The 23,605-nt window shown below is 41.7% G+C and overlaps 1 protein-coding gene across 2 annotated transcripts in view; it reads right to left on the bottom strand.

The window, feature by feature from the left end:
- The window catches only part of ip6k1 (inositol hexakisphosphate kinase 1), a 77,972-nt gene extending 54,619 nt beyond the window's left edge, over positions 1-23,353 (bottom strand). The window contains exons 1-2 of one of the 2 annotated variants that reach the window (XM_043708458.1): positions 23,131-23,353; positions 8,115-8,274 (exon numbers count right to left, since the gene is read on the bottom strand). The gene's annotated coding sequence lies outside the window, so the exon portion shown is untranslated. The remainder of the gene's footprint in view (positions 1-8,114; positions 8,275-23,130) is intronic. The other variant, XM_043708457.1, reaches the window with a different exon arrangement.
- Between the last annotated feature and the right edge of the window lie 252 nt (positions 23,354-23,605).

The raw sequence follows: 23,605 nt of genomic DNA, 5'->3' as shown, positions 1-23,605 counted from the left end.
TATCAAATCCAGCTTTTGGCTCATTCAGAGGCTCAGTATTAATGCTTCGGCTAAGCTGGATTTTCCATTCAAAGAAGGCAAAATATAACAAACCGCTGCAATTACAGGATCACTTTCAAGCTCACATAGACAACCAGCCTGATCCTTTAAGCCAAGGGGAAACAGGAAACCACTCCAATGAAATAAAACCGAGGGCAAATTACAACACTTGTAACTCCATATTCAAACTGAACATCTCACAACTGCGTGTAGAACTGGCACAGAGTCTTGGACTACTATTTTGTCAATGAGATCCATTCCCCGAAACCCTTTAAAATTAGGGTATGGAATTAAAGCAACAGTGTAAGTTACCAACAATACTTTGCTGAGTTTGGCTTATTGCAAATTGGTGGAAAGGGGTCTCTTAATTAGTCTCACACAGTACCAGGATGCAAGAAAGAAAATAAATCAGTTAATGCAATAGGCTAAACTGGGATGCCCAATTCAGCTAAATAGCTGACAGCATTCATGTGCATCAGGGTCTATTTGAAATGAGATATGTAAAAACTGTGCTTAATTACCTATGGTTTGGTTTATACAAGAATGAATAATAGGAGAGTTTTACAGTAGGATGAGTACATTATAATGATGTTGTCAGATGATGGCCTTTAGACCTATTCTGTTGGACAGTCAAGCTTAGGAGGTCAAATACACTTCAGAAACTGCATCGGATTTTCAATAATGAGGCAACCACCAGTGTCTGACAATGAAACAATTTCAATAACAACACTGTTATAAAAGGAAATTCACCAAAGATCCTCAGACAGCACCTTCCAAACCCACTACCAAGTCCATCTAAAGGAGAAGGGCAGCAGGTATATGGGAACACCACCACCTTCAACTTCCACTCCAAGCCATTCTACTGTCCTGACTTAGAAATATATTACCATTCCTTCATTGTCACTGGGTCAAAAAACATGGAATGCCCTCCCTAAAGGCATTGTGGGTCAACCGACAGCAGGTGACCGAGCAGTTCAAGAAGACAGCTCACCCCCACCTTCTTAAAGGCAACAAGGAGAGGCAATAAATGCTGGCCAGCCAATGACGACCACAAAATGAGTAATGAAAAAGAAAATTACGTGTTTGAGGTCATTCTATGGAGTGCTCATTACTTGTAGGATCACTTATAATATCCCAGTCAAGTGCATCTTTTCTCAATACTGTCATGTAACACACTCAGGGGAATTTCAGCTCAATACCTGTGGAAAAACTGCTCAACTGCAGAAACTATAAATGGTAAACCAAATATCCAGCTCATGCAAAATTTCACATGAATCTTAAGGTCAAATTCAGTAATGAAAGGGGCTCCTCACACAAATAATGGAAAAAGTGAAGAGACCGATCAAATGTTAGATATACCCAGATCTGCAAACTCAAAAAGAGTAAAGATAAGATATCAGGTTTAAAACCTCCAGTTGTTAATATTTATTCATGGGATATGGGCATATCTGGCAAGGCCAGCATTTATTGCCTATCCCTAAGTGTCGGGCTGTTGTTTGTGAGCCGCTTTCTTGAACTACTGCAGTCTGTGTGCTATAGAGACAGCCACAGTGCTGTTAAGATGGACATGTCAGCATGTTGACCAATAACAGTGATGAACAGTGCTACATTTTCAGATCAGGATGGTGCATGATTTGGACAGGAAGTTTTAGAATGAGGTATTAGCTTGTCTATTTTCTCTGCAAAAGAAATTGTCCCAGTATTATGAAAAACCATTTGTCTCCGCCTCTGCTCTGAAGTCAAATATTCTCGATGGACTGTAAAAGCAAAAACTGAGCTTTATGGGCTATCAAGCTAGATCACACACTGATCTGATTTGTTCAGCTTTACCATCAATTGGAATCATAATATTTTTTATACTAGTTACATCATGTTTGGAATATCTGTAAGCATTCCCATCTCCCTGCTATAAAAATAATGAAAGTATTGTTTTGAATTGCACACAAGTCCAGAAACACTCTTATCACTGGGATTTCAGTAGAATATTGGTAAATGCTATAGAGCTTTATTCTGTATCTTCTTAAACAGTGAGATTAGGAAAAGTACAAATAGAATTCTTCTCTTGCCTGTTGCAGAGCTTATATTGAGCCATATAATGCATGGCAATCAAAACACTACAAATGCTGTTTTTTTCTCTTTATTGGTCCCAGTCTGTTTAATAAGCCTGGTCATAGTATTAAACCATGTGCAGCAATACTTTAACTCTTTCAAACTGGAATAAAAACTCCCACATCTAGGATTTAGATCTACCTCCCAATCAAACATGCCATGGTCAGATAAGATTCTAAATATCAAATATGCATCCTCTCATGGTAATATCAATTAATCATGCTGTAAACTTACACCAAGTGAGGGCTCTTGTGGCACTGTGGTCGAGTTCTTAACTCTGAGCCAGGAGACCTGGGTTCAAGTCCCAGCTGCTCCTGGGTGTGTAATAACATCTTTAAACAGGTCGATTAGAAAATATTGGTGCAGAGTGTGATATGTTAGGATTCCTGTATATCCAATTTCTATTGCAGGAAGGCGTTATTTGCAATGCTCTGCCAATAATCATAGAAATTGGAGAGAAGGTGCAAGGAAGATCCATCTACAACTAGGCCATTGACACAAGACTTGCGGGCCACCAGTACAATGCAGGGTTCTTGCTTTAAAAGCTGGAAATGAAACTGCTAAGACAGACAAGAATGATCAAAACCACGAACATCAACATCTTAATCAATACATAAACCATGTTTAATTTCAATTGCTCAGTTCTGGTCTTTTATCAGTTAAAAGTTACATAAGGTGGCCTTTTGCCTGCTCCCTTTAATTATACACTCGCTTCTCAGAGTGTCTCCACCGTAATATTATGAATTATGAATAACCCATGTGTCAAATATCAAGTTAGAGGTATTGGATTCTCCTACCTTGACAGTTCCATAACAGCTATCAATGTTGTACACTTGATCATATTTGTTGAATATTCACATTGACTGGCTGACAATCTAATGTTCAAATAACAGACCTACAATGTACAAGAAGCCGATAGTCCACACTGTAAACAAAGACTAGGTACATATAGACAAATCAGAAGCTGAGCATCTCTCAGCTTGCAAAAGTACTGAAGACCTGTGCTTCAGAAATCGCAGCACCCAGAACAGCGACAACACTGGCATCTGCCTGACAATATGGAAATTTACCTAGGTATATCCTGTGCACAAAAAGCAGGACAAATCCAACCCGGCTGATTACTGCCTCATCAGTCTACTCTTGATCATCAGGAAAATGATGAAAAACGTCAACAATAGTACTATCAAGCACCAGGGCCACTCAGCTCCTGACCACATTACAGCCTTCGTTCAGAAATGGTCGAAAGAGCTGAACTCGAGAGGTGAGATGAGGTGAGGTGAGAAAGACAGCCTTGCATTAACAATGCATTTGACGGAAAGTCGTATCAAGGAGCACTAGAGAAACTGGAATCAATGGGAATGGAGAGAAAACTCTTCGACAGTTGCCGTCATACCTGGCACATGGGAAGATGGTTGTGGTTATGGGAGGTCAGTCATCTCAACTCCAGGTCATCTCTGCAGCAGTTCCTCAGGATAATGTTCTAGGCCCAAACATCTTCACCTGCTTCATCAATGACCTTTCTTCTATCATAAGATCAGAAGTGGGGATGTTTGCTGATGATTGCACCATGTTCAGCACCTCCTCAGAGTCCATATCCAAATGCAACAATACATGGACAAAATACAGGCATGGGCTGAAAAGTGGCAAGTAACATTCGAGCCACAGATGCTGGGCAATGACCATCTCCAATAAGCCACAACCGAACCATCGCCATTAGACATTCAATGATGCTACCATTACTGTATCCTCCACTAATAATATCATGGGGGTTACTGTTGTACAGAAACTCAACTAGACTCACCATATAAATGGAGTGGCTGCAAAAGCAAGTCAGAGGCTTGGAACGTTGCAGTGAGTAACTCAATTCCTACAAGGTACAAGTTAGGAGTGTGATGGAACATCCCCACTTGCCTGTACAATTGGAGCTGAAACTTTATTGCTGGAACAGCACAGCAGGTCAGGCAGCATCCAGGGAACAGGATGCTGTTCCCTGGATGCTGCCTGACCTGCTGTGCTGTTCCAGCAAAGTTTCAACTTTGATCTCCAGCATCTGCAGACCTCACTTTCTCCTGTACAATTGGAGCTCCAACAGTACTCGAGAAGCTTAACTCCTATCAAGACAAAACAGCTCACTTGATTGGCCCCTCATCCACAAACATCCATTCCTTCCACCACTGATGCTTAGTAGGAGCAGTCTCTACAAGATGCAATGCAGAAAATTACCAAAGACCCTAGACAGCACCTTTCCAAATACACAACCACTTCCATCTCGGCAGCAGATACATGGGAACACCACAAGCGAGCTCCCTTTCAAGGGGAGGTGATGGTCGAGTAGTATTATTGCTGGTCTGTAAATCCAGAGAACCAAGTAATGTTCTGGGGATCTGGACTCTAATCCCACTATGGCAAATGGTGGAATTTGAATTTAATAAAAATCTGGAATTTAAAAAAAATCTGATAACCATGAAAACATGGTCAATTGGCAGAAAGACTCATATGATTCATTAATATCCTTTAGGGAATGAAACTGCCATCCTTACAGAAATGTGGTTGACTATTAACTGCCCTCTCTCAATTCCAGTTGAGCAATAAATGCCAGCATAACCAGTGATTCCTTTACCCCATGAATGAGTTTTTTAAAAAGCTGTTCACCAGCCTGAGCTGGAAATATGTCACCGCTTTCTCATTGTGGCGGTGTCAAAATTGTAGAATTCCCTCCCAAAAGTATTGCAGGTGTACCTACGGCAAATGGACTGCAGCGGTTCAAGGCAGCAGCTCACAACAACCTTCTCAAGGACAACCAGGGCCAGACAATAAATGCTAGCCCAGCCAGCAATGCCAATGCCCTATGAGATTTTTTTTCATGTCAATGATGTTTCATCAGACATTTAATCAATTATGGGCCTTTCCACTCTTGGATTATCACTAGAGAAATCACTAAGCTCTGCCACATTGGGGCAAAGCATTGACAGCGACAGGGCAATGGATTGCAAGGTATGATCAGAGTAGCTCATCAGATGGAGATCAGGATGAGCTAAAAAACAAAAGATGAGAGATTGGGAGATCTGAAGATTTTAATCTGACTCAAGAAACACAGCAGCTCGAGCAACAAAGAGAACATACTTATTGAATGCGATTGAGATAAGACTAGCTGCTTTAGTATATTAAGACAAGCAAGGAAGCAGCAATACTTAATTAAAACATTTGCTTTGCAGTAGAGAACTTCAACACTGCTTAGACTCATTAGAAAAACATCCAAAAAGATCCCAACACATGTCATTTCTAGAAAGTCTAAATGAACCATGTTACAAGCTCAACCGATTAACTTAAATTGGCCAATGGTGTAGCTATCAGCACACAAGATTCCTTGCACACTTAAAACAGACCTGAAAATGCAAAATGCCTCAAAAATGTGAATTACAGGTTAAGCAAGCCATTTTCTGTTGCTGCTACTATGCAGTAGCTACACAAGTATTATTTTCCATTAACAGGATGCTGTTGTCAATCCAGAAAGATGTTGCTGAGAGTTTGGTGGTGAAAAAGCACTGCAGGTCAGGCTGCATCTGAGGCACAGGAGAATCAATGTTTTGGGTAAAAGCCTTTCATCAGAAATGAGGCTGCTGCCTGACCTGCTGCGCTTCTCCAGCGCCACAATCTCGACTCTAATCTCCAGTCCTCACTTTCACCCAGAAACATGTTATGCCTATCATATAATCAAGGCATATTCTCTATGCATTTGAGTGCTGGTGCAATCCAAGGTATGCAGTCTGTATATTATGGCAATTAAATCAAATGTATGATCCTTTCACTGCTTTAATAGGCAGAGTACAGATTATACTCAACAAGCCTGTACTCACAAAACCCAAGACCCAATGTCTATTATTAAATATGATTATGTGATTGTTCTGTAAGAGTTACCCAATCATGAATGTGTTGGTTCTACACTAATTACCAATTTTCAAAGGGAACACCAATTTATACAACAGGAGAAAAAAGGATACTGGCTGTTTGGGGAGTAGATTCTAATTGGTTGAGGCATTGCCATAGAGAATGCGCCAGGAATCAGCGGTGCCCTGAGCTTTTGTTTAATTGAAAAAGGCCTGGACATGTTACTTTTGTTTACAAAGGACATGTCCCTTTGAATGAATGTATATGACTAATTTAAAATAATCAGCCAAGATTGTAACGTGGCTCAGTTCGACTTCCTAGAAGCTATATCTATTCACATGCAGGGACCTTCCGAACAAAGGTCGTTTCAGTATTTCCTGTCTTCTCTGAATCATGCAGGGGCTTGGGGAGCCAACAGTTTCCCAATGTCTTCTCCACTGCAATGCCTCAGTCAACATGCAAACCAATTAGCATTCTTTTGTTCTCTAATATGGTGATCATTTGGAAGTTGTCATTCTTGCAATTGTTATGATTAGTGCAAAATGAAATACCTCGGCAGCATCTCATTTTTCAGCAAAATTCAAAACATGAGACAGAAACAGTCAATGGTCTAACAAAATCTTAGATTGAGAGATTTTAGAGGAACAGCGGGATCTTGGTGTAATTATTCACGATCCTTGAAGTCGGCAGAGAATATAAATAGGATACTTGAGGCATATGGAACACTAGCTTTCATCAGTCATGGCATAATGTATAAGAGGAAGGAGGTAACATCGGAGTTAAACAGAGCTTTGGTCAGGCCACAATGGGAGTACTGTGTGCAGTTCTGGTCACCGTATGAGAGGTGGTACTGAGGAGGTTCACCAGGATATTGCCTAGGATAGAGATAATGAGCTGTAAGGAGAGACTAGAAAGGCTTGGACTGTTTTCTCTAGAACAGAGAAGACTGGAAGCAACATGATTAAGATCATAAGGGGTACAGTCAGGGTGAATACAGAGCAGCTGTTCACCTTGGTTGAGGGATCAATGACGAAGAGGGGATAGTTTTAAGGTAAGGGGCAGGAGATTAATAAGGGATTTGGGAAAAAAAACCTTTCCATTCAGCAGGTGGTGGAATCTGGAATGCCTGCCGAGGAAGATAATGGAAACCTTACAACATTTATAAAATATGTGTATGAGTATTTCAAATATCATAACTTTAAAGGATATGGGACAAGTGCAGGAAATTGGGAGTGGCACACATTTAGTGGTAGTTATGTTGGTGTAGACCCAATGTGCCAAAGGACCTTTTCTGCATGTATTCATCTATGAATCTACGAGACAGAAAAAGGCCATTCAGTCCATTGTACCCACGCACATTAAGCGAACATTGACGAATCAGTGATGATGAAAGCAAACCTCACAATCCAACTTAAAGGGGAGATGGCGAGGAGTTCAGCACAAAAGATTTGGAATAACTCAAACCTAACCAATGAAGAAAGAATTGGGACAAGTGTGAGTTGGTAAATTTAACACATTAATAATGAATCTACACCAAAAGATAATTAGATAATAATTCAAGTTGCTATCCCTTCAAAACAAAATTTGAAGTAATTCCTTAGAATTTTTTGGTCCAATATTAAATAAAAACATTTTATGGAGGAGTGAAGAACAGTGACAAGAAAGAGACAGACAGTCAGATTACAAACAACAACAAATGTAGATAGTGAAAAAAAGTTTACAGATACTGTTAGGTTTTTGATATAGATAATGTATTCTCTAACAGACTAAGGCACAATGAGTTGAAGAGTTGAATGAATATTTTGCTTTTGGTTGTGAGAAGATTAGTGAAAGATCTTCCGGGCATTAATAACGCAACAGGAAAAAAAAGTACTTAGCAAATCTCAGGACCAGAGGATTTCCACAATATGGTATGAAATTATACAGTGCACCGAATTTCAAGAAAATGCCAGATTACTGAATGATTGTAAAACCTCTTGCCTGTTCAAAATAATGTCAGAGCTACAGGTCAGTGAATTTATCTCCAAGTGAGATCACACTAGTGACTGAATAAGCATATACCGAGGAACCTCCATTACCTGAACGACACGGGTGGGGAGTGTTTTGTTCAGATAATCGAATGCCGGATAACACAATTTAGTCAAGCGTCGGGACCTTGCGATCTTGTCCGGATAATCGAATGCTGGATACTCGAGGTTTCTCTGTACTTGGAAAGCTAATCCAGGAATTGGCATGGTTCTGTGATAAGTAGGCAATGTCTTGTTAGACCTAATACACTTTGGTGATTTTACCAAAATACTGTAAGAGTTAATGGATATTGCATACACTGGTTTTCAGAAAGTCAACTGAAACCGACTGCCACAAAATTGAAGGCAACTTATGACAAGATAAGAAACTAGATAAGAAATAGGAACTCATGACCATTCTCCAAATGGCGAGTATTAAAAAAATTGGTGTTGTGATTCCTGTTTCTCTGGAATAGAGTGGTATATTTCCATCTTCAAGTTATAATACTAAGGAACATAGGAGTGACAAAGGTCTTGAAATTGCATAAGGCAGGCATGAAATTTTAACTACCAAATTTTCAGATGTGGTCTCTCACATTTTAAAAATTCTGAATTCACTACATTGGCAGCAACGAGATTTATCGGAAGAGATCTTATGACAAATAAAATCACAAGTGATTGACATTATTCTTGCAATTTTAAAAGGTACGGACGACTTAGATACGAGAGGGGTTTGAGAAGTAAGGATTACTCTTAAAGCCAAATGTGGAGATATATAATTCATTAAACCACATAGTTCCATTATACCTGAGACAGGAAGTTGTTTCCAGATTCAGATGCTCTCTCAAAAGGGATCATCCATCAAACTGGATGACTAAATTTACACATTTAAATTCCCTAAGTGTTTTCTACAAGTGGTGAGGGTCAGTCCTGTCAAAATACTAGCATAAGGCATTTACCAGTTAATAGATATCAGCTAAATTGGTTGCACTCTCTCCAAGCATATAATTGGGTTGACACAGCGCTGCAGCAGTGCTGTGGGAAGTGCCATCTACAAGATGAGATGCTTATCCAAATTCTCTCTACTCACTCAGGTGAATTCAAAACATCTCATGACACTACTTCAAGAGTGGGAAGCTCTCCTGGTCAATACTATATCATATATTCCAGCAATAACCCTATTTTAAAGAGGTATTTCATCAATTATTATGCACTTTTGTGCATGGATATAACATGCCCTAAGTTATTTCTTTTTTCAGTCATCCCTTTCAAAACCACAGTCTGTTGAGTGCACCTCAGTACTAGAATTAAAACTAACTTGATTTCCAGCTGTGTGCAAAACAGCTGATTCCATCGAAAATAATGTAATTTTTGAAAATTTTAAACACGAAAACAAAATTACAAGTAGCTCTGCATAACAACTTGCAATAAACCATGCGGCCCAGGAAAAGCAGAAAAATGTGTTGATTTCAAACTTTGAAACCTGGTAACAGATACATCAAGACATCAAAGAATGTACAGTTCTCATGTGTCTCCAAACCAAATTCTGTACTAGCAGTGATTATATTTATAAGGGCAATGTCTGCTTAAGTGTGAGAAGATCTGATGAGTGTACAGAAAACCCATACACAAAGAGAACAGTACTATGCCTAAGTGGGATGCAGCTCCTGCCTGCAGCTCACCCACTCTAGTCATTTTTACTTTTATTTCTTACTTTAATCAACTTATCCTCTGTGGAAAGAGCAAGCCTGGAACGGGGGAGGGAAAGCGAGCCCAGCGCAGCTGAGATAGCAGTCCCTTGGCAACTGTGGCGGTGGAGAGAACTGGCAGCCCAATGTGTCTCAGCATCTGTGGTGGCACCAAGCATTGGTAATCAACCAGTATGGCTAAGCACTTAAGGACTGCGGTGTTGAACTTTTAACTATACTTCCTTATTTTTTCACTTGGTACCTAAGATTTTGTACCTAGATGGCTTTGGATCTAAGATGGTTCTGGGAATGGCAATGTTGTGCACTTTTCACTGTACTCCTGTATCCCTATACTTGAGTACACATGACAATAAAATCTAATTCAAATCCAATAAGCTGTCAAAAATCTCTACCGAAACTTTAAGTCCAAACAAACTCCAACCAATTATATACAAAACAGGCTCTGAGACTTGCTAGAAATTTTGTTTGTTTAATATGCTTTTCCAAATAGCTTCCCTTCACTTATAGCCACACTCGATCTTGCTCATCCAGATAGAGAAGCTGTTGGAAGATCTGTCAATTGCAGACTAATTCTCACACACTTCTCTCAAGCATCTGAGAACAAGTGTGCACATGGAGCGAGCATGAATTCCTTTCCTACAACAACAACACACATCAATCATTAATATCACAAAGCAGCCGCTCTCCCTAATCTAATGCGTGAAAACAAACAAGTAAATCAGATCAGGGAAACGCAGTTCACTGAATCAGCAGCATGGATTGAAAAATCTCAAAGGTGACCTAGCTAAGAGGCTTTATTACTGTGATAAACCAGTTGCTGCAGATTAAGCACTTTGCATGTTAAATCTTTTCTACAACTGCTGACTTTCTCCCTTTCCTCAATGGTTCTCATGAAACCAGTTGCTGTTAGGCGATTGCCAAAAGTTGGAAGCTGAATTTTAAACATGGAACTTGGTGAGAGGAACATAGCCCTACAATTCAATTGTGGAATACTAATCCAACTGTCTCATACTACAGCACCAACGTAACCATATCAATGGCTCTGTGTGCTGCAAACTCCACCTCAAGTTGATGGAAACTGCATATGTGGACAGAAAGGTACTCAATGTCATCCTGAAGTGACTAAAAGTAGCAGCCAGTCTCAAAAAAATGGCGCTGCCAGACATTGAGGAAATAGTCTCAGCCGTAAATTGTGAGATATCCAGGACTTGGGTAGGCCCAAAATAATCACTCTGCCATTTCTCATTGGGAATTAAAATTGTCAGAATATGCATCACAACACAAAGGATTCCTCTTCTCCCTAAAAATGTTATCTTTCCTTTAGTGTTTTATTTGGATCATGCAGTGCTAAGATTGAAGTGCTCCAAAAGAAACATAATTTTGAATCGCCTTCCCTTCTCCCAGTGTTTTCTCCCCACTACTGCTCCTTCACACTTTCCAGAGCTGGGAGGTCAAACCAGAGGTCAGGGCTGCTTCTATGCTTGTTTCTTCTTCGCCCCAAGATGCTTCTGCAGCCTGTCATAGCCCATGTACACACATGCATGAGCCCACTTGGCAATCAAAGCATGCATGGGGCCATACTGCATTCTAGATAATCATTCTGATAACTGATAGCCTGGGTTTAAGATCAAATACACATTTAAAAAGAACATATAACTTGCATTTATATTATGCCTTTCATGATTCATCATGTTCCAAACTCTTACTGTTTGAAATGTAGTCATTGCCATAACACAGGAGAAATAAAAGCAGCCATCCTAATGACACTAGTGGGACATTGGCTGATGATTGCACAATGTTCAGAACTATTTGCCACTCTTCAGATACTGAAGCAGTCCATGTACAAATGCAGCAAACCTGCATAATATTCAATCTTGGGCTGACAACTGTAAAGTATCATTTGCATCACACAAGTGCTAGGCAATGACCAGATTTCCAACGAGAGAATCGAACCATCTCCCCAATTAAATTCAATGGCATTACGATCACTCAACCCTCTACTACTATCATCTTGGGAGTTACCATTAACCAGGAACAAATATTGTAGCTACAAGAGCAGTTCACAGGCTGCAAGTGCTCCAAGGTGAGTAACTGGTCTCCAAGCTTCTTGAACCCTATCAACCAATTACAAAGGACAAGTCAGCGGTTTGATGGAACACAGAGGAATCTCAATGATCGAATATCGGATTATGTGGCATGATCGCAAGGTCCAGATGTTTAGCTAAACTATGTTATCTGACATTCAACTATTCAGGATTTGATTAACTGAACGAAATACTCCCCCCGCTGGTGTCCTTCGGATAATCTGTACATGCCACCTATCTGGATGTGTGCAGATCCAACAACACTTAAGTACAACAAAGCAGCACACTTGAGCCACCACTTTCAACATTCACTCCCTCCACCACCACACCAAACCACAGCAGTAACAGTGTGCACCACAACAACTAACTCAGGACTCATTCAACAGCACTTCCAAACCTGCAATCTCTGCCACCAGGAGGGAGGTGCATGCAAACATCATCACGTGCAAGTCCCATCCAAGTCAGATGCCATCCCGACATGAAAATGTACTACTATTTCTTCAGTGTTACTGGAACAAAATCCTGGAACTACTCCCTAACAGCATGTGTGGAGGTACCTACCAGAGATTGCAGTAGTTCCAGAAGACAGCTCACTATCACTTTCCCAAGAATAATTATGGATGGGCAAAAAAGTATGACCCAGCCTCCATTGTCCATCTTGCATGAACAAACAAAAAACATCTCAAAATGAGTCCACAAACAATCAAACCAACAGAAAGTTGCTTCATTTTACGAGATGGAATTTAGATACTTCCCAATGAGAGGCTGATGGAGAAAGTGAAGTCGCATGGGGTCCATGGTATACTAGCTAGATGGATAAAGAAATGGCTGGGCAACAGGAGACAGAGAGTAGTGGTGGAAGGGAGTTTCTCAAAATGGAGACCTGTGACCAGTGGGTCCATGCTGGGACCACTGTTGTTTGCGATGTACAAAAATGACCTGGAGGAAGGTACGAGTGGTCTGATTAGCAAGCTTGCAGATGACACTAAGATTAGTGGACTAGCAGATAGTGAAGGGGACAGCAGAATATATAGATTGGAGGGTTGGGGGGGGGGGGGGGGGCGGGAAAAGAAATGGCAGATGGAGTTCAATCCGGGCAAATGGGAGGTGATGCATTTTGGAAGATCTAATTCAAGAGTGAACTTACAGTAAATGGAAAAGTCCTGGGGAAAATAATGTACCCAGAGAGATCTTGGTGTTCAGGTCCATTGTTGCCAGAAAGTGGCAATGGAGGTCAATAGCAGTCAAGGCAGCATACGGCATGCTTTCCTTCATCAGATGGGGTATTGAGTACAAGAGTTGGCAGGTCATGGTACTGTTGTATAAGACTCTGGTTCTGGTACATTTGGAATACTGCGTACAGTTCTGGTCCGCACATTACCAAAAGGACGCGGATGGTTTGGAGAGGGTGCAGAGGAGGTTCACCAGGATGTTGTCAGTATGGAGGGTGCTAGCTATGAAGACAGGTTGAATAGATTAGGATTATTTTCATTAGAAAGATGGAGGTTGGGGGGATCTGATTGAGGTCTACAAAATCATGAGAGGTATAGACAGGTTGGATAGCAACAAACTATTTCCCCCAGAGTGGGGGACTCAATTACTCGGGGTCACAAGTTCAAAGTGAGAGAGGAAAGGTTCAAGGAAGATATGCGTGGAAAGCACGCAGAGGGTGGTGGGTGCCTGGAACTTGTTACCAGTGGAGGTGGCAGAGATGGGCACAATAGCGTCATGTAAGATGTATCTAGACAGATACATGAATGGGCAGGGAGCAAAGGGACACAGATCCTTGGAAAATAGGCGACAGATTTTTAGATAGAGGATCTGGATTGATGCTGGCTTGGAGGGCCGAAGGGCCTGTTCCTGTGCTGTATTTTTCTTTGTTCTCTTTGTACTTTGAAAACAAGCACCAAGTGTAAGTGGAAAAACCATTATAAAACTAACTTGCAAAAAATTTACACCATGCAGGCTAGTATGACCATGGTATGCAGTAACAATAAATAAGGCCCAGTTTTGAATATTGCCCTCCTTAAACACGGTTAAACACACTATCCATAATGCTCATTTGTAAGATGAAAACCTCAACCAGAGGAAGTAGTCTTTAATCAATTCAATAACCTCTTACAGTTATGTACAGAATGAAACTCAATTAGTATGCTTTAAAAACTGAAAGAGGTTTTCTGGGGAAGGGTCATTCGACTCACAACAAAAACTCTGATTTCTCTCCCCAGGCGCTGCCAGACCTGCTGAGTTTTTCCAACAATTTGTGTTTTTGAATTGACATGTTTCGCTTGGCTTCGTTGGTACATTTTTCGTTCGGCCAACAGCTGTAACATGGGGCTTCTCGCAACCGATACTGCTTAAAAATAAAGACCGCATAATGGAATCAAAAATATTTCAATGGGCTTTCTTTCTTAAAAAAAAAGAGTACAACTTCTATTAATACCTCTCTACCTTTGGTTGACAAGATGATAGTGGAGTTTGGAACGGGGCCCCAGGAACTATAACAGGTGTAAGCAACTGGGAAGAGGAAAGGAGTGAAATAGAAAGTCAGCTAATCCTCTTTCCATTCAGTGACCAGTGCTCCAAGCAGAAATTGGGCAAAGACTGAAGTGCACTTAGATGAGACAGGCTCCTCAGAACAAAATAGCTTTTACACAGAAATCTTCACCTCAGAAGCAAGGCATTCTCCCCATCTATGCCCATTTATGCTCAACAATCACTTCTTTGCTCCCTACTTAAAACATATCCTTCTACTCCTTTCACCTTCATGTTCAGTTATCTTGGTCAGGAATATAAAAAGGCCAGCGTGACAAAGCATCAATGAACAACAGATCTTATTTGGTAGGGGTCCGAGCCCATATACTGGAGAGAAACTCTGAGGAAGGGGAGAAAAACAAACTAACTCAAAACCATACAGGAGGGGATGAAGGAACAAGTAAGACAAATGCAGCTGTGGTAAGGATATATCACAAACACATGACTGCTCAACAATGTGACACTGTATAAACGATATCTTGTGCAGCCACTGATTGATGACAGTGTTGACACACAGATCCAATTGCAAATAAACTGTGAGAAGCTCCTCTGCACTTCAGGAATATTCCATTACAACTCCCTCATGGAACTGTTGAGGACAACAGTCAATAATGCGATCACATTCATCAGAGCATCATGTGAATTGAAAAACAATATTTACATAAAACAAATGGCAGAAATATTGTGACTGCTTAGTCGATTATATCAGCTCCAACACTCACCAAGGTTCAATTGGGATGTGTCAACCTACACTGGGGCAGTGAACCTTGCAATGGTGCCAGCTCAGCTCTACTTTGTGTGCGCCCATGGGCTAACTTCTATTCACTATGTTGGCTTAGTAGGGAATTGAGTATAGGTGTCATTGGCAAGGTCAGCATTTTGTGCCCATCCCAAATTGCACTTGAACTATCTGGCTTATCTAGTCATTTCAGACAGCAGACTAGAGTTAACTACATTGCTGTGGATCACATGTAGGCCAGGCCAGTAAGTATAGTAGATTTTCTTTCATAATAAAGTGCATTAGTGAACCAGATGAATTTTTATGCTGACCTGCCAATATTTGTCAATGTCACCAATGACAGAAATAAACTTTATATTTTAGACATATTAACTAGTTTTAAAATCCAGTTACCATAGAGAGATTTGAACACTTGCATTAGAAAATTATCTTGGGTCCTGAGATTACTAATTCAATACATTAATACTACTCCAACATCTCTGCAAATAAGGTCTGCCATCTGCAGATGCAAAATAAAAGCCTTTTCCTTTGGCAAACTGTCCAATCTAAATCTGAAATCTTCAGCACCACAGCCACCTAAAATCCTACAGCTTTTAAAACAAGTGTTTTTGTTTAAACAAAATGTTTATTTATGTCAAGTAGTAGTATATGCAACTTCCCAGCAAGTGGTACTGCATAGATGGCTTCAGCACCTATCAGGGAACTGAAAACAAAAGAATCAATTGAGAATGTGAAGCTGCAGGGGGAAAAAACACAAGGTACCTGGAAGAATCAGCAAGTCACATTAAATAAATATAAATTTAGAGATTAACAACAGAGATAAAGGCCATTTGGCTATTGAATCTGCTGATCAAAAATAACCACCTAATTATTCTATTCCCATTTTCCACCACGTGGCCCATAGTGTTGTATCCTTTGGCATCACAAATACTTCTTCAATGTTATGAGGGTTTCAGCCTCTTCCACCCTTATAAACATTGAGTTCCAGATTCCCATGATACTAAAGAGTAAAATATTTTGCCTCACATCCCCATTAAACCTTTGCTTCTAACCATAAATTTATGCTCTGGTCACTAATCAGTGAGGAAGGGTTATGCCCGAAACGTCGACTCCCTGCTCCTCAGATACTGCTTGACCTGCTATGCTTTTTTCCAGCGCCACACTTTATCAACATTGATCCCTTCATCAAGGGAAAGGTTTCTTCCTGTTTACCCTATCTATGCCCCTCATGACCTTAAATTTCTCAACTACATGCCCCCCCCCCCCCCCCCAAATCTCCTCAGTTCCAAAGAAAATAACCCCACTCTGTCCAATCTCTCTTCATAACTCAAATTATCCAGTTCAGGCAACATTCTAGTTAATCTCCGTTGTGTAAGTACATCTCTCCTATAATGCACATTAAACAACTGACTAAAGAAATTGTTATTGTAAACTCCAGAAAAATTCAACTGCAAGTGAAGTCAGAGTGGGAAAGACAGGAGCAAAATTAACTTTAGGGAAGTCAACAGCTGATCTTAAAGGACAGTAAATAAGAATGAAGTTGTTTTTAAAAGAAAACAACAAATGGTAGATGAAAAGTACATATAGAAATCCAATTTATTTCACTTAAAACACTGATGCGTCGGCAGGTGCTGAAGTGCAGTACATTTCACCTGGAACTCCTTCCTAACAGCTTATTGTGTTGATCCACAGCACATACACTGCACTGGTTCAAGGAGGCAACTCACCACCTCAAGCTCTACCAGAGACATGCAATAAATGCTAGTCCAGCCAACAATGTCCACATCCCACTGATGAATAAAAAATGCACGTCTTTTACCTCTTTAGCTACATTGCCACTTTTACATTAATATGATGTTGCATTGACACAAAATCAGTACAAATTGTAATGCATTGTGAGAAATAATGGCACTGGTGAATTGCTTGGCATTTCCTGAGTGGGGCAGAATTCAAACCATTTTGCCTTCACCTGGGTGACATACAATTACTCAAATTTCCATTATTTTTTTTTTAGCTGGGAGCAAACAGTTGTCCTGTTGCTTCTTCAGCCTTAGAAAGTGAACTTGATCTCAGCTATGCAACACAGAGCAAAGCACAACTCGGCTTAGCTGTGAAACATTAGGCAGGATCTCTGTTGTTATCTAGTTACCTTTGCCACAAAGCAAGGTTGGATGGAAAGCTCGGTGCAGACGCGATTGGTTTTGGACAGGAGGTCTCTCCACAGTTAAAAAGACCACTTGATACTCATTGTCAAAGGTTATACATCAAGACCAGATATTGAACAACATACTGGACGGTGTAAACACACAAACAGGTCCAAAACAGGTGTGATTAAAGATTCTGCTACTTCTGTTGAATAAACACTTGGACTCCAAGAGCTGTATCAGTGTATGTTCTCAGTGGTTTTGTTATTTCAGGAAGTAAAAATCCAAGGCAGGGTCCCCAAACTGCAGTATATTTCACAAATTTTCAAAATGGTCACCTCATATGACAAGACCTGGAGAGACAAAACCAGCTGCAGAGGGATTAGAAAACTAGTAAATTGTGCTCATTGCTCCATATGTAACTTATACAAATAGCTTTTAAATCCATTGCACTTTCTTCCCCCTCTCTACAAATTTAATTGCTTTAAAATAAACACAACTGGAACTTCTCAGTGACCATCTACTCCTTATCCACTCAGTGTCTGGAATAGTCCAGCACTCTCCTGTTGTGTTACATCCTCGGCCCTGGAGTTAATCTGTTGCCTTTCATTTGTAGTAAAATGAATCAGTTGAGGTGCTTGCTTCTAATTCTGACCTGTCACTCAGCAATGGCAATATCACCTCACTGTCAGTCTGCAGTTTATATTATTCAAACCTATTCAGATTTCAACACAGAATCCAGCTTCAGACTTCAGTGCAGCACTGAAACAGAGCTACTTGTTGGAGGTGCCGTCTTTTGTATGAAAAGGTAAACTGAAGTCAGAATCTGCCACATCGTTAATCAATAAACAGGAACGGTGTACTTCTTATTTATTTATCAACCAATATCACTAAATTACTTGTGCATTATTTAATTGTTGGTTGTTGGACCATGTTATGTACACATTATAAATATTGTCACTGTTGGGAAATACAAAGAAATCAGTGAGGTAGAAATGCATTGGGATATCCTGAGGTAGTGAAGAGGGTGTCACCCAGACACACAACTTGATCTTGAAGGTTAGCACAACTGGTACTAGGAAAATGACTGTAATTTCTAATCTAATATCGCTAATCAGGTACATGAATTCTCGTTCAGCCTTTATTAACCTGAATTGAATTAACTTTGTTGTCATAGAGTGATGCTAAATTTTAACCCACAAAGAGCTGCGACATCACATACAATCAGGTTGGAGACTGAATAAACAGGTATAATTCAAACTAAAGCAATGTGAAAAATCACAACACCTGGTTACAGTCCAACAGGTTTATTTGGAAGCAATAGCTTTCGGAGCGCTGCTCTTTCTTCAGGTGGTTGTAGAGTATAAGATCGTAAGACACAGAATTTATAGCAAAAGTTTACAGTTTGATGTAACTGGAGGAGAAAGTGAGGGCTGCAGATGCTGGAGATCAGAGCTGAAAATGTGTTGCTGGAAAAGCGCAGCAGGTCAGGCAGCATCCAAGGAACAGGAGAATCGACGTTTCGGGCATAAGCCCTTCTTCAGGAATGGCTGGAGGAGGGCTTTTGCCCGGAACATCAATTCTCCTGTTCCTTGGATGCTGCCTGACTTGCTGCGCTTTTCCAGCAACACATTTTCAGTTTGATGTAACTGACATCATATACTGAAAAAGACCTGGATTGTTTGTTAAGTCTCTTATCTTTTAGAACATAGTCATTCTTTAGATTACTTTAGATTAGATTAGATTACTTACAGTGTGGAAACAGGCCCTTCGGCCCAACAAGGAAACCGGAGCACCCGGAGGAAACCCACGCAGACACGGGGAGAATGTGCAAACTCCACACAGTCAGTCGCCTGAGTCGGGAATTGAACCCGGGTCTCTGGCGCTGCGAGGCAGCAGTGCTAACCACTGTGCCACCGTGCCGCCCACAGTAGCTGTTGGTCTATAACCTGGTGTTGTGTGGTTTTTAACTTTATACACCCCAGTCCAACACCGGCAGCTTCAAATAGAGTCATAGAGATGTACAGCACAGAAACAGACCCTTCAGTCCAACTCTTCCATGCTGACCAGATATCCCAACCTAATCATAAAGCAATGTGGACAGACTTGCAAAGCTAGTAATTAACATTATTATTATTTTGCTGGAGTTTTTGTGACAAGCCGGTCATGATACTATGGAATCATTTCTTCCAGCTCATACAATCTGAATTAACACAAACTTTCTTTAATAGAAAGTTACTGCAATTATTCAGACAAGTCAGTAATACAAAACAGCTGTGGGAGGGAAAGCGACATGGGGTGGATGTTGTGAGAACGAGGGAACGGGCTGGCTTGTTGTGGGAAGAATGGTATCAAGAAGGTCAGATTAGAATAGAGAAGACACTTGCTTTTGACTGGCACAAACATGATGAGCTAAAAGGCCTTTTTCTGTGCTGTAGATCTCTATGACTGAATGTCAGTAGGTGTTGTGGATGAGGATGAGGTTCAGGCTCCAGTGACCATTTATCACACTTGTCCTGGAGAAGGTGGTGATAGAACACTTTATTGAATTGCTGCAGTCTACGTGGTATAAGGGCACCTAAAATGCCGCTAGGAAAAGAGTTCCAGGACTTTGACCCAATAACAATTAAGGAATGGGTGGTGGTGCTATACATGGGCTTGTCCTGCTGGATGGTACAAGTTTCAAGTTTGAAGATGCTGGTGAAGGAGTCTTGGTGAATTTCTGCAATGCATCTTGTAGATGTTAAGCACTATTCAGGTTGAGAAAGTGAAGGTTAAAAATGGTCGATGAAGTATTAATTGTGTGGGCTACTTTGTTCCAGAGAGTTAAATAGGAGGGAATTCAGTAAAGATAATGGTTAGATTCACTCTTCTTTAGGATGTTCCAACCTAAAATTCATCTCCACTCAACTTCTGCTGGCATTATTGTGGGGTGGTGAAAATTTGACTTGCTACATATTAGCCCAGGCGTGCATATATTTTAGGTTTTGCTGCAAGCAAGTTGGGGCCACTCCCATTGAGAACTGTGTACTTATCATAAACATCTTCCCTTCTGATGAGGAAACAGCTCAAGACGGTTGGGTTGAAAACACTATCCGAAGGAACAATTGCAGTGAGTTCTTGGAGCTGATATGACTGACCTCCAACAACCACTACCATCTTCCTTTCTCCTCGGAATGACTCCTGAGACAGGAAACTTTCCCTGTTTCCTATTAATCCCAGTTATGACACACTCAGTCAAAAGCAGCTCTAATGACTAGCTATGGAGCTCAAGTCTACAGTTTGGGTAATATGGGGTGTGATGAGGCTGTAGGAGATGTGATGGGGCTGTGTTAGTGTAGCCTGTGGAAGAGTTGGTGAATGCTGCAGGAGATTTAGAAGAGTGGGAAAGAGGGAGAGATTTGGGGGCAGGGAATATCTGGGGTTTGAATGGGACTTGGGGTGGGGAGGGTGATTGAGATGTGTTAAGGGAAATCTAGATGTGTAAGCAGCTCTGGTGGATTCCTGAAGGATGTAATCTGGTGTTAAGGGTGATTTTCAGGTCAGTGAATGGGTGTTGGTGGTAGTTCTTGGGGATGTGATTTGGTGTTGGGGATATTTTTCAGCAGGTGATCTGGCGTTAGAGTGAAGTGATCCAGTGGAAGAGATATCACACGGAAATTTGCTGTTGGGGAGGCGATCTTGTGTGAGGGGAATTTTTGAGGGAGTTAGTAATCTGGTTCCAGTAGGTGGTCTGGTCTGGTGTCAGGGGACAGGAAATTCTGCAAATTCCAGTGAGGATAGCTAAAAAAGCAAAAAGGGGAGAAAAGATAAAATACGAGAGTAAGCTAGCTCGTAGTATAAAAGGTTGCAAGATATATAAAATCTAAGAAAGAGGCAAGAGTGGACATTGGACCACAGGAAAATGAGATTGGAGAGTAGTAATGCAGAACAAAGAAATGGCAGAGGAACTATATAGCTACTTTCTGTCAGTTTTGACTGTGCAATACACCAGATCTTCAAGGGAGTCAGGGGGCAGAGGTAGAGGCCATCTGTTTCCATGCTGTACATTTCTTTGACTCTATGACTAAGGAGAAGGTGCTGGCAGGGAAGCTGAAAGGTCTGAACGTGGATAAATCATCCATACTGGAAGGACTATGCTCCAGAGGTATTAAGGAGATAGCTGAGGAGGTTATCAAGGCATTGGTGGTTAACTTTCAGGAACCATTGATATCAAAGAGGGTCTTAGAGGACAGAACAGATGCTAATGTCAAATCCCTGTTTAAGAAGGGAGAGAGACAGAAGACAGGATACTGTAGGTGGTTAGCCTGACCTTGGTCATTGGGAAGATTTTAGAGTCCATTATTAAGGACCAAATTGCAGAGTACTTGGAAATGTATGGTTAAATAGGCACTGCTTTGTGAAGGGGAGGTTATGTCTGATAAATCTGTTAGAAAGTTTTGAGGAGTTAATGAGCAAATTAATCAGAGGCGAGCCACGGGTGTGATCAATTTGGATTTCTAACTGGACAAAATATGCGCTCACAATGTCAGGGTAAAGTTATTGGCATGGATAGAGGATTTGCTGACTGGCAGACAGTAGGGATTGCAGCCGTTCACGTTATACATTGAAAATCTGGATGAAGGAACTGACAGCATTGTTGCTAAGCTTCCAGATGACACAAGGATATATGGAGGAATAGGTAGTGTTGAGGAAGCTGAAGAACTACTTGGACAGGCTAGGAGAGTGGGCAAGGAAGTGGCAGATTGAATACAACATGGTAAAGTGACTGTTTATGCACTCTGGTAGGAATAATAGAGGCATACACAGTTTTCTAAATAGGTAAAGGCTGTGGAAATTTGAAGCACAAAGGAAATTGACAATCATAGTTCAGTATTCTCTTAAGATTCAGATGCAGGTTCAGTTGCCAGTTAGGTTGTCAAATGCAATGTGGTAAATATTTCGAGGGGGCTAGAATACAATAGCGGAGCTGTACTGCTCGAACTGTGTACGGTTATGATCAGACTGCATCTGGAATGTTGTGAGCAGTTTTGAGCCCTGTATTTAGAAACATTTATTCTGGCGTTGGAAGGGGTCCAGAGGAAGTTCACAAGAAAAAAGGGCTTGCCACATAAGAAACTGTTGAGGACTTTGGGTCTGCACTCAACGGAGTTCAGAAGGTTGAGGAGGTGATCTAATTGAAACTTAGAGAATACTGAGACGCCTGCACAAGGAGAGACTAACAGCAGCATGGGGGCACTGCCTCAGAGTTGAGGGATAACTCTTTAGGACTGCAATGAGGAGGAAATTATCCAGCCAGAGGAACACATTACCACAGAGAACTGTGGGGAATTAGTAAAAGGATCAAGGACCCTTGAGCCAGATCGAATGGCAGAGCAGGCTCGATGGGCTGAATGGCCTAATTCTGCTCCTTTATCTTACGGTCTGTAGGGACTTAAGTGTCAGAGCAGGGGTAGTGGGGGTTTTGGGGTGAGGAGAGCCGGTGTTAATGGGAGCTGATCTGGTGACCGGGCTGAGGTGATCGAGGTTGTTGGAGTGGGAGTGGGGAGTCTGAGGTGACCTGGCGGTCGGGGACTGAGATGGTGGTCTGGTCTCAGACGTTGAGGCGATCTGGCTGCGGCGGAGGCTGACAAAGTGATCCCGATGCCGGAGCGAGTTGGTGATCAGGTACCGGACGGGGGGTAATCTGGTGTTGGGTGGAGGGGATGGCGGGGTGATCCGGTGTCGAGCTGCCCGGCCTCTGCCCGCTCCCCGGCTGCTGTCACTTCGGTTCGGTTCGGCCCGGCCCTCCCCTCCAGCCCTCACGGAAGCCCGGCTCCTGCACCAGGAGCTACCTGTCCCCCGGTGTCTCAGTGAGACCGCCCGTCCTGTACTCACCTGTCTGGGCTGGCCAGCGGCCCCTGTCCCCGGGCCTCACTCACTCTCTCGGCCGCTCGGTCCGTCGCCAAGTAACGGAGCGGTTCGCTCCCAACCGCCTGGAAACCGGACACAAACAAGCAAGATGGCGGCAGGCGGACGGGCGGCCACCTCATCACGCTCATCAATATGCGCACGCCGCCGCAGACATCATTCCGCTCATCAATATGCGCACGCCGCCGCTGACATCATTCCGCTCATCAATATGCGCACGCCGCCGCCGATGTCATCACGCTTATCAATTTTTGCAGGCACCATGACATCACCACGCTCGCCAATCGGTACACGGCGTCGCTGACGCCATCACGCTCATCAATATGTATCAAACAAGAGTGGCGGGTGTTTGTGGAATAGAGACCCAGACACAAGTCATTGACCCTTTCCTGAACCCCAGTCATTCAACCCATTCAGATCCTGTACAGTTGAAAGGACACTT

The sequence above is a fragment of the Chiloscyllium plagiosum genome, chromosome 18 (assembly GCF_004010195.1).
Source record: "Chiloscyllium plagiosum isolate BGI_BamShark_2017 chromosome 18, ASM401019v2, whole genome shotgun sequence".
NCBI lineage: Eukaryota > Metazoa > Chordata > Chondrichthyes > Orectolobiformes > Hemiscylliidae > Chiloscyllium > Chiloscyllium plagiosum.
The sequence above is the reverse complement of the archived record's forward strand: the minus strand, read 5'-3'. Positions and strand labels throughout refer to the sequence as shown.